This window comes from Medicago sativa, chromosome 6, assembly GCF_051527215.1.
Source record: "Medicago sativa cultivar Bolivia chromosome 6, Bolivia_mono, whole genome shotgun sequence".
Lineage (NCBI taxonomy): Eukaryota > Viridiplantae > Streptophyta > Magnoliopsida > Fabales > Fabaceae > Medicago > Medicago sativa.
The window spans coordinates 64,718,361-64,733,800 of NC_140754.1; the positions used below are offsets into that span (position 1 = coordinate 64,718,361).

The 15,440-nt window shown below is 38.7% G+C and overlaps 1 long non-coding RNA gene across 1 annotated transcript; it reads left to right on the forward strand.

The window, feature by feature from the left end:
- Positions 1-90: 90 nt before the first annotated feature.
- On the forward strand, positions 91-1,343 carry LOC146916313 (uncharacterized). The gene is made up of 2 exons (XR_015014990.1): positions 91-224; positions 310-1,343. It is a non-coding gene; the product is annotated as an uncharacterized LOC146916313 (long non-coding RNA).
- The last annotated feature ends 14,097 nt before the right edge of the window (positions 1,344-15,440 follow it).

A 15,440-nucleotide genomic window follows, 5' to 3' on the forward strand; every position in this document is an offset into this window, starting at 1 on the left:
AGTTTGGAATCGGCTGAGTTTGTGTGTGAGGGTTGTGGATTTGTGTCCTATGAATGTATCGTGGTTTAGTTGTTATAGTTTACGGATGAATTGATTTTGGGTGGAGCTTCTGTTGTGGGTATTGGTTCGAAAGCTTCGTGTATTGCAGGTTTTGGTTTTTGATATGGTTTTATGTATTGTTTGAATGAGGCTGATGAATTGTGCTGGCTGGAAATTGTGGCTATGTGTGTTACTGGATTTTGCAGTTTATTGATGAATTTTTGGCATTTCTTGTGATTGAATTTCGGATCCCCTTCTGTGTGTGTGCAGGTACCTGTTTTATATTGCTGGATTTTAGACTTAGAGTTTGTTGAGATGAAGCCAGAAATTGGTAGCTTGGGGAGTGGAACAAGCAAATATTGTTGCTGGGTTGATAAGGCCGAGTACAGCTCGCTGGTCTCGGATTGGGATGGAAGAAAACGCGTACTTGGATGACATACTGTACATATTCTTGGAACGAGACCATTTTTGGATTTTCATGGACATTTAAAAATAATAAAATGAATATATACAAAAAAAGAACGACTCAAAATTATTAAAACAACAAAAAAAAAAGAGATAAAGTAAAAAAATAAATTAATAATAATAATAATAATAATAATAATAATAATAATAATGAATAAAGATTTAAAAAGTGAAATTAATTAATTAATTAAAAGAATTTAAATAAAAGATGGAAATTAAATTGAAATAAAAATTGAGAGAAGAGGGCCCACCTCGGAACCAAACATGAGGTATTTTAAAATACCTCCCTGTCGGATTTTTCACCGAAAAGTCAAAGACTTAATCAGGGTCAAAGGGCGCGTGTCGGTGTATGAATGTAGGATCCTTAGGTCAAAAATTGGGGTATGACACAATATCACTTGCTTTCAAACTTTCATTCAAATTGTTTGGAAAACTTTACCTACACTTTAACATTTATTAAAAAGTTTTCTGAGCACTAAGTTCATTTGTTAGAGTGATACTGATAAAGATATACAACCATACATTTGTTATTCTTCAATTACTTTGTTGTAAAGTTTCTTGCCATTGTTGGTGAGAATTATTGTTAAAGATAGTGGGGTGCTATCTTGTGATTGTTGTAAAAGGTTATTTGATTCGGGAAGATTCAAAGTCCATCAAAAGTGTTTGGTGTTTGAGTTGTAATCAAGAGAGAGGGTTTCTTTCTTGTGTTTATGTTAGAAAGATTGTTAGGGGGTCTTGGGGTGAGATTGCTTGTAACAAAGATTCTAACATAGTGAATTCCTTCGCGGGGTGTGAAGGGAGTGGACTGACCCTAAGGTTTAGAGGGGAACCACTATAAATTCTCTTGTGTCTTTTCTTCTTCCCTTACTCTTTTATTTTTCTGGATTCATACCTTCATCATTATTTACCGGAAAAATAACCAACAACACGAAACTCTTAAAAATTGACCAATATTCCTAGAAACCTAATTCACCCCCCTCTTAGGTTATAATCTGAACTTACAATAAGCTCCTCTCATCTCATATTCATCTCTATTTTTCTTGCAATTTAATTCTTGCCAAGATGTAGCATGTGGAAAGACTTAGGAATTTTGTATTTTACTTCATGCAATTTTAAATTCTTGCAAGACCATAGCATGTAACTAGGGTATGATGTAAAAGACAATGGACTCTAATAATGTACATCGACACAAGCACCGACACATGCACACACATCACATAGATATTTTTAGATGTATGGCTAGGATATGCATGTTTAGATGTATGTTTAGGATTGTATGTTTAGATGAATGCTTAGGATTTTCACTTAGAAAAATCAATTTTCCAAAAAACTTGAACAATATCACTCCAAATCATTTTCTAAATAAACCTTGGGATCAAAATTCCATTGTATTTTCCTTTTTCATTTTCTTAATCAAGGTTTCAATGAAAATTAATCATACTTGACTTCTTTTTCAAAATAACTAATCAAACCCCACAATTTCACAATCATATGCCCTTGAGGCCTCTCCCTCTCATTCTTCAAAACTACAATTTTCAAACTTAAAATCAACCAACAAAAACAAAAACATTTTTGGAAGAGAACTACGGTGGATTTGATCCCTTAAACGGGTACGTAGGCAAGGAACCAATATTCCTTCAATTCAAATAAAATAAAAATTCAAACGCTTTCTTCTCCCTCCAATTCTTCACTTAGTAAACCCTTAGGTGTAAATATCACTCTTCAAATAGCATTTAAAAATAAAGCGTGCACATAGAAAATAAAGACGGTTCCTATAGGATACTATAGTCGTTATGGGTGTCTAACACCTTCCCGTAGCGAAAACAACTCCCGGACCTCGATTCTCGAGGGTTTTGCTTGTTTTTTCCCTTCCCAAGAAAAAATGAGATATCACCGGTTAAAAAGGTTCAAACCTAATCAATGTTTGACACCCGAAAACCAAGATAAAACAGATTCCTATCACCATTACAGAAGAAGTTATTGGATAGGCCTGTAGAAGACATGTTGATAGAGCTTTCCAATGGAATCTGGACAAGAAGACAAGCTCCTGGAAAGGAATTGTGTGTGAGACCCTGTTCAATAATAATGTTCGTGGGAAGTACAAAGACATGCAGATAGAACACAAGGTGTAACACCCCGTTTTTCCAACATGTAAAATAATACTTAAAAATCAGAGTATTCAACTTAAACAGGATGTCACACTTCTTTAAATGATAAATAGATAAAATTACTATTTATTTAAACATCTGTTATCAATAATTCAAATTACATCGCAGCGGAAAAACATTTCATTATTCAACAAAATGACACTACGACCTCAACATAAACAACTTCTTAAAAATTCCATTTCAAATGGTTCATCAATATAATTTATAGTAATACGTAAAAAATGGAAAACAATGTGAATATCCCCGTCCCGTTACATATCAGAGCGACCCTAAGACGACGCGTGAGAGAGTCAACTCACATCAGCAGCTAATCCTGGTTATCTGCACGTTACCCACGTAGAGCCAACATTCAAACAGAAGGGGTGAGATTCACATTCAATAATAATAAGCATATAATTCATCAACAGAATTTAACAACATAAACAACAACAATTAAACAATGTTAATGCTTCACATAATTTCTCAATAACAACTCATTAATTATTTCAACAACTTGACAACACGACGACAACACCAACGACTTGAACCAACACAACGGAGTTCTGCACCTCCGACCATACAAAGCTTCGAATGGTGCCATTCCTATACTAGAATGATAACCGTTATTGTACGTGAACTCTATCAACGGTAGATGACTATCCCAAGTTACACCTTGCTCAAGTACACAAACTATCAACAAGTACTCCAACGACTGAATTGTTCTTTCCGACTGACCATCTGTATGCGGATGATACGTCGAACTCAACCTCAACTTAGAACCCAAAGCCTCTTGCAAACTCTTCCAAAATCTAGAAGTAAACCTTGGATCTCTATCTGGAACAATGCTCGACGGAACACCATGTAGCTTCACAACCTCAGGAATATAAATCTCCGCCAACTGAGATAGAGGAAAACTGATGTTAATCGGCATAAAATGGGCCGACTTCGTCAGTCTATCAATAATTACCCAAATCGTATCATGTCCTCTTGGAGTATTTGGCAAACTCGTCACAAAATCCATGGATATACTATCCCACTTCCACTCTGGAATATCTAAAGGTGTCAACAGCCCAGCAGGTTTCTGATGCTCAACTTTTGACTTCTGACAAATCAAACACGAATACACAAACTGTGTCACATCACGTTTCAACCCAGACCACCAAAACAACTTCTTCAAATCATGATACATCTTTGTAGCTCCCGGATGAATACTCAAGCTACTTCTGTGACTTTCGTCAACAATCATCTTTTTCATCTCATCATTGTCAAGAATACAAATTTTTCCTCAAAATCGCAACACTCCTTGATCATCAACTTTAAAGCCACTATCTTCAGTCTGATTTCTATCAATCAATAAATCTACCAACTTTACATCCACTTTCTGCGCTTCTTTAATACTATTCAAAAATTCTCTATTAATCTTCAACATTCCCAACTTCACACTCTGAGGTGACAATTCACAAACTAAACTCAGGTCTCTAAACTATTCGAGCAGCTCCAACTCTTTAACCATCATAGAAGACATATGTAAAGTTTTCCTACTTAAAGCATATGCAACAACATTAGCTTTACCTGGAAGATAATTCAACCCAAAATCATAATCTTTCAACAATTCAAGCCACCTTCGCTGCCTCATATTCAATTCCTTCTGATCAAACAAATACTTCAGACTTTTATGATCACTGAACACTTCAAATCTAGAACCATACAAATAATGTCTCCAAATCTTAAGCACAAAGACTACTGCATCTAACTCAAGATCATGAGTAGGATAATTTCGTTCATGAATCCTCAACTGCCTCGATGCATAAGCCACTACCTTGTTATTCTGCATAAGCACACCACCCAAACCCAACTTGGACGCATCACAATACACAACAAAATGTTCATCGGACTTTGGTAAAATCAAAACTGGAGCAGTCGTCAACCGCTGCTTCAATTCATTAAAGTTGTTCTCACACTGAACATAATAACCTGCCAAACCCCAAAAGCTCCTAACTTCGGTAACCGACTTAGGAGTCTCCCATTGTGATACTGCATCAACTTTAGATGGGTCTACATCAATACCACTACCAAAAATAATATGACCAAGAAAACTCATCTCGTTCAACCCGAATTCACACTTTGACAACTTGGCATATAACTTTTTCTCTTTCAGCACTTGCAAAACTCCTAACACAATCCTCAAATGCTCGGCATGCTCTTCTTCAGACTTCAAATACACCAAAATATCATCTATAAACACCACCACAAAAGGATGAAATATTCTATTCATATATTCCATGAAGACACCTGGCGCATTAGATACTCCAAATGGCATCACAGAATACTCATAGTGTCCATACCTCGTTCTGAACGCAGTTTTGGATATATCTTCCGCCTTTACTCTAATTTGATGATATCCCAACCTCAAATCAATCTTACTGAACACTTCCGCACCAACCAACTGATCCATCAAATCATCAATCCTCAGAAGTGGATACCGATTCTTAATCGTCACTTTATTCAACTGCCGATAATCCACACACAACCTCATGCTTCCATCCTTCTTCTTAACTAGCAACACAGGAGTAACCCACGGAGAAACACTCGGCCTGATAAACTGCTTCTCGAGCAACTCTTCCAACTGCTTCTTCAATTCACCCAACTCTGATGCAGACATCCGATACGGCGCAATCGAAATAGGACTTGTTCCTGGTACCAAATCAATTGCAAACTCAACTTCCATCTCTGGCGGTAATTCGGTAGTGTCATCCGGAAAGACTTCTGGAAACTCTTGCACTACCGGAAAATCACCAACTCCTTTCTCTCCACTTTCCTTCAAAGAAGCAAACATCATAAACACGCTAGCTTCACCGTCCAAAGACTTCTTCACTTGCTCCGCGGTCGAGAACTTCCCACCTTCCTCAGCTACCGACTTAGAAAACGTTACACTCTTGGTCAAACAATTAATGTTAACACCAAAAGTCAACATCCAATCCATACCAAAAATCACATCCATATGCTTCAACGGAAGACACACAAGATCCAACTCAAAATCAACATTGCCAAAACTAACGGGACACTTAGCACATACTAAAGAAGTAGTCACTGAACCACTAGCCGGGGTATCGATAACCATCCCACGAGACAACAGAGTCACCACCAAACCCAAACGCTCAACACAACTAACCGCGATAAAAGAATGAGTAGCACCAGTATCAATAATTGCAATCAAAGGAGTACTATTGATAAAACACATACCTCGGATGATATTATCCGGATGCTCCACCTCTTCCGCATTCAATGCAAACACCTTTCCCGCCGCCTTCTTCGGCTTGGTACACTTAGTACTGATATGCCCCTTCTCACCACAATTGTAGCAAGTGATCTCCTTCTTGCACTCAAACGCCTTATGACCTGCTTCCCCACACTTGTAGCATTTCTCACCACTCTTGCAATCATTAGCAAAATGACACATCGTGCCACACTTGTAGCACCTCACCTCAGCAACATTTAACTTAGAGCCTCCACTAGATTCCTTCTTCTTTCCTTTGTCCTTGTTGTACGGCTTCCCAAATCCATGACTCTTTCCCTTCTTCTCATTCATCGCCTTGTAATGGTTCACCTTGACCTTTCCAGCTTCATCAAACATACGACACTTATGCACCAAAGTTTCAAAATCACGGGTCTCCTGAATACACATATACTGGTAGATGTCGGGCCTCAAACCGCTTTCAAACTTCACACACTTGGAAACCATAGCATCCTCAGCATTGATGTACGGACAAAACCTCGAAAGCTCCTCAAACTTTGCCGCATACTCAGCCACCGAACGGTTCTCTTGCTTCAAGTTCAAGAACTCCACTTCCTTCTTAGTCCTCAAATCCTCAGGAAAGTACTTCCTCAAAAACTCAGTCTTGAACCTAGCCCAAGTTAAAGCTCCACCAGCCTCAAGCCTTCCCTTAACATTGGTCCACCAATACTCAGCCTCCTCAGCAAGCATGTGAGTAGCCAATCTGACCTTCTAATCCTAACTAGTCACCATAGCACGAAAGATCCTCTCCATGGCTTGCACCCATGCCTGAGCTCCATCCGGATCATAACTACCCTTGAACATCGGCGGATTGTTTCTCAAGAAACGATTAAGCCTCCGCTCTTCAGCCTTCACCAGGATCACGATGACCAACCGCCGTCTGCTCGTTAGCCTGAGCCAACACCTGAGCCATCGAAGCCAAAGCCTGTGCAATCGCCGCATCATCTCTAACACCAGCCATCTCAAGACTACACAAAACCAACCAACGGATAAGAACAATAGCACAACAACCAAGTATCGAAGGTAACTCATTACCATTCGCATACTAACAGGAAAAAAATCAACGAATGCTAATCTACTAGTCCAATAGTCCGGACAAGACTGACCATGGCTCTGATACCAACTAGTCTCAACACCAAAACTACATAATCAAATAGAAATCCAACGTGCAAGAACTACCCTAGATCAGAGCCCTAATCTAGACACTTGCACATAAAAAGAGGAACTCCGCTCCTCGGCAACATCAACACAAGTCTAAGCATCCGACACTTCATCTACCCGTCCATACGGAAAGGTAGGTGGTAAACCACTGAGGGTTAGCATTACATCATCATAATCCAATTAAAGTTAACAAGAAACTTTAAGAATGAAAGATACATTTAAGAACGATGAATAACAACCATACACGTACTCACAAGTATTCTTAACATTCACATCATTCAATATCATCATCTCAAGTTCATATCCACAAGTGTATCATACACACATCACAAAATCAACCATGTTAATCAACAATTAACAAATTCAATCATCATTCACAACTCAAATGCATTTCAATTCAGCAACAAAGTATGCAATGGCTCTAGACTCATCTAGATGCATGTCGTACCAATCACCTCAAGGTCGTCACCTCCGATTCAACAAAAACATCGTAATCACCTCAATTGGATATAAAATCCACCACCATTAGTCATGAATGCATGAACATATGACTCAACTACAATGCATATGTTCACACAAACTAATCACCTCAACATCACCAATACTTGTATATATGCAATCAACAACCATTCACCACCACTTAACATATATACAATCACCAACAACATCCATAATTCAAGCAACATATAGTTGTCACATATATACACCACCAATCATCTTCACATAAGATATAACAACTATCCATAAAGGATTCACAATACAATTAGCTCTCAAAGTCATATTCAACAAGTTCGTCTCTCAAAGTCACAACATAAAATAATTAGAGGTTATGGACCAAAACCAATTCTACAAGCTCAATTGCCTATGCCATGTACCCTCACAAGTCACTTATACGTGCACTAGAGGTTACGTAAACATTTCATCGGCCACATATGGAGAATTATCAAAAATTCCGAAGTTCGTCTCACTTGATCACTTTTCACAAAAATTCCCATTTTCAAAGAAAAACAAGTAGGTTCACTACATCACAGTTTAACTACCTTAGTTGAACTCATAAAAATCAAGTTTCAAAGATTAAAAACATTCCACGAGGATTGGGTCGACTTAGAACTAGTTATGCGGGATTTTTCGACAAAACTTTTCAAGAGTATTTTCCCCATAACTTGAAAACCAAAAATCATATTCAAGTCTAACCAATGCCTTTAGAAAGCTAAAAATATTATCTACAATTTTCATGTTTGTACCAAAAACCAGTTCACGCAGAAACGAGGGAAAAAGATGCAAGAATGCGAAACAGGGGGTTCTACCCTGTACAACTCGCAACTACGAGTAACTTCACTCGCCATTGCGACTTGGCTCCAGGGAGCCCCTGTTGCTCGCATCCAACTCGCCATTGCGAGTACGGTTGCGAGTTATGACAGTAGTTTCGGGAAAAAGAGCCATTTTCACCCAAAACTCTAATTTTGACTCCCCAATGCTCAAATTTGATTCCAAGGTCTATCTAAACATTTCTATACATGAAAAGACACACAGATCCATATAAAATTTGCCCCAAAACATTCTCTTAACAAAAATCATCATTTGACCCATTTTTCATCAAAACTTCAAAAACCACACAAAGTCATAGAAAACTCCACAATTATGATTACCCAAGGTTTTAATCATCAACAACAACATCTCTCAACAACAACAGCAACTAATCATCATGAATTCATCAATAATTCATCACAACATCTCATTTCATCATTTTTGGACAAAAATGCAAGACATACATATAACCACAATTTAAGCATGTAATTTCATCATCGACAACTCAATTAACATTCAATTTACATACTCAAACATTGCATCAAAACATGAGCACGAATTTACAATTAATTAGGTTCAATTCATCAATTTCAGAAAATGGGTAGAAATGAAAAGTTAGGAATTATGGTTGAAACCTAACCCTCTTACCTCTAGCACCAAGAATCTCTAACCCAAGCTTCCATTTAGCTCCTAGATGATGAATCCCCTCTTGCCTCTAACCCTTGTTCTTGTTCTTCCCTCTAGCCTCTATCTATTCTCTTCTCAAATGAAAAATGTTTGTGAAAGAACCCTATTCCTCTACTAACATTAGTTTATATAGACTCACTTAATTGGGCTTATCTCACAAACCTTAATGGGCCTAACCCATTTCTATTTCATCCTCAAAAATGTTACTACTCACTTAACGGTAAAATATAACACTAACGGTTACTTAACGGTAAATAAAATAATTACTACACCCTCTAGTAACTTGGTAAAATAATAACTCTCACTAAGCACTAAAAATAACCTTCAGCAAATTACAAAATTACCCATATTCTCAAAATGACCAAAATGCCCCTAAGTCCAAAATGACTAAAATACCCCTCTAATACCGAATTCTACGATTCCCAACCAAAAATACACACATAGGCAATAATCACATAAGAGCACATATAACACACATGAATAAATAAATAAAATAAATCTAGCAAAAAATCGGGCTGTTACACAACGCACTATACATGTGGTACAAATCAGGGCATCAATCCTCCAACTTTTAGGGCATAGGCTCTCAACTTATAGAGCATAAGCTCTCAACTTATAGAGCATAGGCTTTCAACTTGGTATGAATGATCAAGCATTCAACAGGACATTTAGCACACACTAAGGAAGTAGTCACCGAACCACTAGCCGGGGTGTTGATAACCATCCCTCGAGACAAAGGAGTCACAACCAAACCCAAACGCTCAACACAACTAACCGCGATAAAAGAATGAGTAGCACCAGTATCAATAATTGCAATCAAAGGAGTACTATTGATAAAACACATACCTCGGATGAGATTATCCGGATGCTCCACCTCTTTCGCATTCAATGCAAACACCTTTCCCGCCGCCTTCTTCGGCTTGGTACACTTAGTACTGATATGCCCCTTCTCACCACAATTGTAGCAAGTGATCTCCTTCCTGCACTCAAACGCCTTATGACCTGCTTCCCCACACTTGTAGCATTTCTCACCACTCTTGCAATCATTAGCAAAATGACACATCGTGCCACACTTGTAGCACCTCACCTCAGGAACATTTAACTTAGAGCCTCCACTTGATTCCTTCTTCTTTCCTTTGTCCTTGTTGTACGACTTCCCAAATCCATGACTCTTTCCCTTCTTCTCATTCATCGCCTTGTAATGGTTCACCTTGACTTTTCCAGCTTCATCAAACATACAACACTTATGCACCAAAGTATCAAAATCACGGGTCTCCTGAATACACATATACTGGTAGATGTCGGGCCTCAAACCGCTTTCAAACCTCACACTCTTGGAAACCATAGCATCCTCAGCATTGATGTACGGACAAAACGAAAGCTCCTCAAACTTTGCCGCATACTCAGCCACCGAACGGTTCTCTAGCTTCAAGTTCAAGAACTCCACTTCCTTCTTAGTCCTCAAATCCTCAGGAAAGTACTTCCTCAGAAACTCAGTCTTGAACCTAGCCCAAGTCACAGCTCCACCAGCCTCAAGCCTTCCCTTAGCATTGGTCCACCAATACTCAGCCTCCTCAGCAAGCATGTGAGTAGCCAATCTGACCTTCTGATCCTCACTAGTCACCATAGCACGAAAGATCCTCTCCATGGCTTGCACCCATGCCTGAGCTCCATCCGGATCATAACTACCCTTGAAGAAACGATCAAGCCTCCGCTCTTCAGCCTCACCAGGATCACGATGACCAACAGCCGCCTGCTCGTTAGCCTGAGCCAACACCTGAGCCATCGAAGCCAAAGCCTGTGCAATCGCCGCATCATCTCTAAGACCAGCCATCTCAAGACTACACAAAACCAACCAACGGATAAGAACAACAACACAACAACCAAGTATCGAAAGTAACTCATTACCATTCGCATACTAACAGGAAAAAAATCAACGAATGCTAATCTACTAGTCCAATAGTCCGGACAAGACTGACCACGGATCTGATACCAACTTGTAACACCCTACTTCTAATAAGTGGTAAAACGCGCGAATATACAAATATATTCTAGAAATAGATGCTACGTCTTCCAAATTAAAATATACATGCATAAAGATCATGTTACATCACATAGCAGCGGAACACATATATAATCCATAACAACTACAAATCTCAGAATAAAGATACAAAAATAACATCCTCCAATCTCAGATACAATAATATCTCAATCTCAACATAATAATGTCTCGACACCAAAACTACATAATCAAATAGAAATCCAACGTGCAAGAACTACCCTAGATCAAAGCCCTAATCTAGACACTTGCACATAAAAAGAGGAACTCCGCTCCTCGGCAACATCAACACAAGTCTAAGCATCCTGCACTCCATCTACCCGTCCATACGGAAAGGTAGGTGGTAAACCACTGAGGGTTAGCATTACATCATCATAATCCAATTAAAGTTAACAAGAAACTTTAAGAATGAAAGATACATTTAAGAACGATGAATAACAACTATACGCGTACTCACAAGTATTCTTAACATTCACATCATTCAATATCATCATCTCAAGTTCATATCCACAAGTGTATCATACACACATCACAAAATCAACCATGTTAATCAACAATTAACAAATTCAATCATCATTCACAAATCAAATGCATTTCAATTCACCAACAAAGTATGTAATGGCTCTAGACTCATCTAGATGCATGTGGTACCAATCACCTCAAGGTCGTCACCTCCGATGCAACAAAAACATCGTAATCACCTCAATTGGATATAAAATCCACCACTATCAGTCATGAATGCATGAACATATGACTCAACTACAATGCATATGTTCACACAAACTAATCACCTCAACATCACCAATACTTGTATATATGCAATCAACAACCATTCACCACCACTTAACATATATACAATCACCAACAACATCCATAATTCAAGCAACATATAGTTGTCACATATATACACCACCAATCATCTTCACATAAGATATAACAACTATCCATAAAGGATTCACAATACAATTAGATCTCAAAGTCATATTCAACAAGTTCATCTCCCAAAGTCACAACATAAAATAATTAGAGGTTATGGACCAAAACCAATTCTACAAGCTCAATTGCCTATGCCATGTACCCTCACAAGTCACTTATACGTGCAGTAGAGGTTACATAAACATTTCATCGGCCACATATGGAGAATTATCAAAAATTCCGAAGTTCGTCTCACATGATTACTTTTCACAAAAATTCCCATTTTCAAAGAAAAACAAGTAGGTTCACTACATCACAGTTTAACTACCTTAGTTGAACTCATAAAAATCAAGTTTCAAAGATTAAAAACATTCCACGAGGATTGGGTCGACTTAGAACTAGTTATGCGGGATTTTTCGACAAAACTTTTCAAGAGTATTTTCCCCATAACTTGAAAACCAAAAATCATATTCAAGTCTAACAACGCCTTTAGAAAGCTAAGAATATTATCTACAATTTTCATGTTTGTACCAAAAACCAGTTCATGCAGAAACGAGGGAAAAAGATGCAAGAATGCGAAACAGGGGGTTCTGCCCTGTACAACTCGCAACTGCGAGTAACTTCACTCGCCATTGCGACTTGGCTCCAGGGAGCCCCTGTTGCTCGCATCCAACTAGCCATTGCGAGTACGGTTGCGAGTTATGACAGTAGTTTCGGGAAAAAGAGCCATTTTCACCCCAAAACCCCAATTTTGACTCCCCAATGCCCAAATTTGATTCCAAGGTCTATCCAAACATTTCTATACATGAAAAGACACACAAATCCATATAAAATTTGCCCCAAAACATTCTCTTAACAAAAATCGTCATTTGACCCATTTTTCATCAAAACTTCAAAAACCACACAAAGTCATAGAAAACTCCACAATTATGATTACCCAAGGTTTTAATCATCAACAACAACATCTCTCAACAACAACAGCAACTAATCATCTTGAATTCATCAATAATTCATCACAACAACATCTCATTTCATCATTTTTGGACAAAAATGCAAGACATACATATAACCACAATTTAAGCATGTAATTTCATCATCAACAACTCAATTAACATTCAATTTATATACTCAAACATTGCATCAAAACATGAGCACGAATTTACAATTAATTAGGTTCAATTCATCAATTTCAGAAAATGGGTAGAAATGAAAAGTTAGGAATTATGGTTGAAACCTAACCCTCTTACCTCTAGCACCAAGAATCTCTAACCCAAGCTTCAATTTAGCTCCTAGATGATGAATCCCCTCTTGCCTCTAACCCTTGTTCTTGTTCTTCCCTCTAGCCTCTATCTCTTCTCTTTTCAAATGAAAAATGTTTGTGAAAGAACCCTATTCCTCTACTAACATTAGTTTATATAGACTCACTTAATTGGGCTTATCTCACAAACCTTAATGGGCCTAACCCATTTCTATTTCATCCTCAAAAATGTTACTACTCACTTAACGGTAAAATATAACACTAACGGTTACTTAACGGTAAATAAAATAATTACTACACCCTCTAGTAACTTGGTAAAATAATAACTCTCACTAAGCACTAAAAATAACCTTCAGCAAATTACAAAATTACCCATATTCTCAAAATGACCAAAATGCCCCTAAGTCCAAAATGACTAAAATACCCCTCTAATACCGAATTCTACGATTCCCAACCAAAAATACACACAGACGCAATAATCACATAAGAGCACATATAACACACATGAATAAATAAAAAAAAATAAATCTAGCAAAAAATCGGGCTGTTACACAATGCACAATACATGTGGTACCAATCAGGGCATCAATCCCCCAACTTTTAGGGCATAGGCTCTCAACTTATAGAGCATAAGCTCTCAACTTATAGAGCATAGGCTCTCAACTTGGTATGAATGATCAAGCATTCAACAGGACATTTAGCACACACTAAGGAAGTAGTCACCGAACCACTAGCCGGGGTGTTGATAACCATCCCTCGAGACAACGGAGTCACAACCAAACCCAAACGCTCAACACAACTAACCGCGATAAAAGAATGAGTAACACCAGTATCAATAATTGCAATCAAAGGAGTACTATTGATAAAACACATACCTCGGATGAGATTCTCCGGATGCTCCACCTCTTTCGCATTCAATGCAAACACCTTTCCCGCCGCCTTCTTCGGCTTGGTACACTTAGTACTGATATGCCCCTTCTCACCACAATTGTAGCAAGTGATCTCCTTCTTGCACTCAAACGCCTTATGACCTGCTTCCCCACACTTGTAGCATTTCTCACCACTCTTGCAATCATTAGCAAAATGACACATCGTGCCACACTTGTAGCACCTCACCTCAGCAACATTTAACTTAGAGCCTCCACTTGATTCCTTCTTCTTTCCTTTGTCCTTGTTGTACGGCTTCCTAAATCCATGACTCTTTCCCTTCTTCTCATTCATCGCCTTGTAATGGTTCACCTTGACTTTTCCAGCTTCATCAAACATACGACACTTATGCACCAAAGTATCAAAATCACGGGTCTCCTGAATACACATATACTGGTAGATGTCGGGCCTCAAACCACTTTCAAACTTCACACACTTGGAAACCATAGCATCCTCAGCATTGATGTACGGACAAAACGAAAGCTCCTCAAACTTTGCCGCATACTCAGCCACCGAACGGTTCTCTAGCTTCAAGTTCAAGAACTCCACTTCCTTCTTAGTCCTCAAATCCTCAGGAAAGTACTTCCTCAAAAACTCAGTCTTGAACCTAGCCCAAGTCACAGCTCCACCAGCCTCAAGCCTTCCCTTAGCATTGGTCCACCAATACTCAGCCTCCTCAGCAAGCATGTGAGTAGCCAATCTGACCTTCTGATCCTCACTAGTCACCATAGCACGAAAGATCCTCTCCATGGCTTGCACCCATGCTTGAGCTCCATCCGGATCATAATTACCCTTGAACGTCGGCGGACTGTTTCTCAAGAAACGATCAAGCCTCCGCTCTTCAGCCTCACCAGGATCACGATGACCAACCGCCGCCTGCTCGTTAGCCTGAGCCAACACCTGAGCCATCGAAGCCAAAGCCTGTGCAATCGCCGCATCATCTCTAAGACCAGCCATCTCAAGACTACACAAAACCAACCAACGGATAAGAACAATAACACAACAACCAAGTATCGAAAGTAACTCATTACCATTCGCATACTAACAGGAAAAAAATCAACGAATGCTAATCTACTAGTCCAATAGTCCGGACAAGACTGACCACGGCTCTGATACCAACTTGTAACACCCTACTTCTAATAAGCGGTAAAACGCGCGAATATACAAATATATTCAAGA